At 36.8% G+C, this 4,437-nt stretch overlaps 1 long non-coding RNA gene across 1 annotated transcript; it reads left to right on the top strand.

Moving 5' to 3' along the window:
- Nucleotides 1–1,992: 1,992 nt before the first annotated feature.
- LOC113315252 lies at nucleotides 1,993–3,355 on the top strand. Its single transcript, XR_003342877.1, has 4 exons — nucleotides 1,993–2,221; nucleotides 2,300–2,422; nucleotides 2,969–3,037; nucleotides 3,305–3,355. It is a non-coding gene; the product is annotated as an uncharacterized LOC113315252 (long non-coding RNA).
- The last annotated feature ends 1,082 nt before the right edge of the window (nucleotides 3,356–4,437 follow it).

The raw sequence follows: 4,437 nt of genomic DNA, 5'->3' as shown, positions 1-4,437 counted from the left end.
TGGCTTCCATATATAGTGGATCAAACATGAAAGTAATAGTGACAAAATACTAAGAAGTCTCTTTTTCGTTTCTATCTTCTACTGGAACTATATGTAGCAGGGAAGAGAACAGCATGCCTATGCGCTATGTTCCAGATTATCAAGAACTTCCTAGTGAACATAAAGTTCAGACGAGTAGGTTACATACTCAGACTCAGTCAGTGAAAACAAAGAATCAAACTATAGTCTGACCAACTTCACTATGATCAAGTGAACAGCGAGAATTTAGACAAAAATCAATAAAAATGAGAAAAACAAGACTTACCAAGTCCTTGCAATGAAAAGTTTCTTTGTTTCTTCAGCTTCTTTGTTAATTTGATACTCAAAGGCAGATCAATTTTATCAAAAGTGGCCTTGTACACTGTTCAGCCTCGGGAACTTGTTAATAGTGGCCTTAATGTATATTGTTCACATATTTTTCTTGGCACACCAGGTTGTCCACCAAATGCTACGTGTCTGTCTCAATACCAGTGACAACCTGGTGGTGACCCAACAAAAACATATGGACAACATAGGCCACTTTGATCCTATCTTCAGCTTCACTTCCACTTTCACCATTTCTTCATCTGCTATCACCAGGTCAAAGAAAAAACATCAGGATCAGTCTCTATCCTTTCCATTATTAGTTATGCACAAGTACAGGGGAAAAGTTTTAGGGGAGAAAAATGGAGGGCACGAAGCATTTTTGACATTTAAAATAAAAATAAGAAAAATAACGCATACTTCTTGTTTCATTCATCTTAACACCAGAAGCACATCCCAACTTTTTTCTGATTAAGATTATGCATACTTTCAATATCCCTGCCCTTAATCCTCTTCTTTTGGTGACCTTTTAGTTGCTTTGGCTGCATAAGAAAGATACTAAGAATTAGCGTTCTAATTAGTGGACAGATTTATTGTTCGGCAGAATCAGCAGAACTTTACTTAACAAGGAGGCATGAATATTGCAGTATCAATCGAACAATTCATTCAGTGCATTATTAATCAAGAAACATGTGGATAATAAATAAGTCACTTAAGCAATTTATCAAACAGACACCATCTAAGCAGCATAAAATTCATTGTAAAATCAAAAAAGATAACCCAAACCCTAGAAATAGAATACCATTAAGATTGAAACACACATTCACAGAAACAACGAAACAAATTAAATGATAATATTTTATCCAATCCAAATGCATGCTTGACAGAGATATATATCCAGCAAGCATAAAAAAACTCTTAGAAATTTCATTCAGACCTTAGTACCTTATATTCATCCAGAGTAAAAATGGTTACGTAGAGCATCAGAATTCTTCCAGACTTCAACAATTGGATTATCTCAGCCTTAAAACATTTTCTGTAGAAAAAGGCATATTGGGTTTTAGCTTCTTGCATTTCTCCTTAAGATCAGGGACGGAGCTGTTAAGGGTCTAGTGAGGACAACTAGATTTTGTGATACTATTTAAATAGGTTTGGTAGTTTTGTATTTTTAGTATACAAGGGAACAAAATCTAGCGGGGAATTGGTAAAAGAAATGGACATTTGATGCTTTGGTGGATTAATTGAGTATAGGATAATTGATGAATCTCCATTTATTATTAGCAAATTTAATGATCAAATACTAATATGCTAATTTGAAAGTACTTCAAAATGATCATATATCAAACCCTTGGATAGCACTTCAACTGTAATGTTTAGTCAGTGTATTTCTGCGAATTCATGTATTTACCGTTCTAAACTCAAAATGCGTTCCAATTTAACAAGTATTCTTACGTGTTCATAACTAGAGCTGGCAATCCGAGCCAAAACCCGCGGGTTGGCCCGTCCCGTCCCGTGAAAACTCGTGCCCGTCCCGGATCGTAACTACACAAGACGGGCGCGGGTTGTATAATTAGTGGCTTGTGAAGAAACGGGTTAACCCGTCCCGTCCCGTGCAACCCGCGGGTAACCCGGCTCGGTCCGCACCCACTGCCACTTAGGCTGCTGCGTGTCACACAATGACACAGTTATCTGTTACGTGTCATGTAACATGTTCGTTCCTCTTCATATAAAAGGAAAAAACCCTAGCTCGCCTTCCTCTTTTTTTCTTCTTCCCTGACCCTGCTGCAGCGCTGCTGAGTCTCCTACTCTCCTGAGTAAACTTCACAGATTCACAGAAGTGACAGAAAAATTATTAGATTCATCTAAAGATCAAAGACAGGTAATCAGATTTTCTTATTTGTTTTCTTCTTTATATAAATTTTTTGATTAGCCTGCTTGAATAACAAATTGTTTGAAGTCTTGAAGAGAAATACAAGAGCGGATTGATTTTCTGGGCTCGTGAAGATCGGAGGAATACAACAACGAATTGATTTTCTGGGTTCGTGAAGAGTGAATTGATTTTCTGTTCGATTAATAATATGTAAGATGTTTTTTTTTCATTCGATTTGAGTTCAGTCTTCAGTTTGACTTGTTCTTAGTAGATCTGTTATTCTGTTTGATTTTGAATTTGATTTGATTAAGATTTTTTTGAATTTCACATGTTTTAGTTTATTGTATGATTGTAATTGGTGATGAATCTGATGATTATATATACAAGATCTGTTTGATTTGGTCATGTACTCATGTTGTTCAGTTCCATACTTCCATGATTTATTTGTTGTATTCGTATTCAACAGTTTTGCTTGTGAAATTGAAATGATAGTAATGGTACTATGGGTAATGGGTTGGAATTGAATGAGCAGTTTAGAGTTTGCTTGTGAATTTGAGATATTAATTGTATGAGCTTCAAATTGAATGAGTTTAGTTTGAATTTTGGTTGAGATTTAACATGCTTGATGTGATTGAAATCATATACAAAAGGTCTTTCTTTGTTTATCTTTTTCGAAGTATCATTCATATTACCAGCATTTTTCTACATTTAAACCAGTGCTGTTACTGCTGTACTTGCATCCTTTTTGTTTTGTAGATTGGAGTTCTAGTGAAATCTTTAAATTTTGGTTTGAGCAGTTTGGATAAGTGGTTGTCCCCTAAATCTGTAAGTACATTTTGTAAATTTAAATCAAATAAAATTTGACTTCTTTATCTTTTATGGTAATTTTCATTCTTTACAGAGATTTAGGGGATTTGTTTGATTTGTTTGTTTTGTTAGATGTTATTGTTTTGGATGACTTGAAAATGCATGTACTATAATAGTTTTGTTGGATGTCATTGTCTATGTATTTTTTCAATTTCTGTTTATGTAATTTTCATGTTTCTGAATGACTCTTTGACTTGTTCTTTGTGGCCGCTCCATCCATTTCAGGATGTCAAGTGTACAAGAGCAAGAGTTACCAGAACCAGACCATTTCAAGGATGTTATGAGTGATGATGATGAAGATGATGATGTTGAGATGTTATGAATGTATGATACTATGATAGTATCTGTGTGACTGTGACTGTGTCTGTGTTTCTTTAAGAAGACTAATTTGTTTAGTTTTGCAATTTTGAGTTTTTGAATTGATATACCAAATGAATTGGATGAATGTTAGATACTTAGGTTGTAGCTTGTAGGAAAGGAACTTTAGATGCCCTGAATGTGGAAGGAAATAGCCCAGAAATCGATTTCTGGCGAGTTGACTCAACAAAAACCAGGTAACCCGTGAGCACCCGTAAACCCGCGAGCTTTACCCGGGACGGGCACGGGTGGGATAAATGACCACCCGTGAAGAATTTCAACCCGCGAGCTCAGGCTTGTATTAACCCGTAACCCGCGGGTTGGTCACAAGCCAGACCCGTCCCGCCCGTTTGCCAGCTCTATTCATAACCCAAAATACAGTTAACGAAAGGAAAAAAATTTGCGGCCTACGGCCACCTATCTTATTAGCATAATGACTATCAATATATTAACTTGTCCCCTCTGACCAAAAGTTCTGGCTCCGTCCCTGCTTAAGATGTTAATCATCGACCAAATATCCGTGCCATTCCAAAGCCGGGATCACTCTCATTTCATATGTAAACCCAATTTCCGACTCCACCCATACCGATTAATGCCCAAATCGATCATTTTCCTTCCCTTCTCCCTCCAGGGTTTATGGGACACAAAACCCATGTCGTTTATAGCCCATTTTTTGAAGTGATGCTGGTACAAAAACAGTGGTGGCGGTGGTGTCGGTAAAGATGAAGAAGAGAAAGGGGGAGGATTATAAATTTGCGCCGCCGTATTGTGTTTGCCGTGGTTTTTTATAAATGATATGAGATAATCTTACTGAACCCTAGGGCTCTGTAGCAACACTAAATGGCCCATAAGGCTGAGGCATGGGATCGTTAGAAATTCTTATAATTTTCATTTCGAGTACTATTAGCAGAGATATACGAGCATAGTGGTGTTGTTCGTATAGAGCTCATGGAACTCTAGTAGTGAAGGTGGAAGCAAGACTTTGTATCTTGAATTTTCTC

Source organism: Papaver somniferum, chromosome 10 (genome assembly GCF_003573695.1).
Source record: "Papaver somniferum cultivar HN1 chromosome 10, ASM357369v1, whole genome shotgun sequence".
NCBI classification, from domain to species: Eukaryota; Viridiplantae; Streptophyta; class Magnoliopsida; order Ranunculales; family Papaveraceae; genus Papaver; species Papaver somniferum.
Note: the sequence above shows the minus strand (reverse complement) of the source record. Positions and strands in the feature narration are given on the sequence as shown.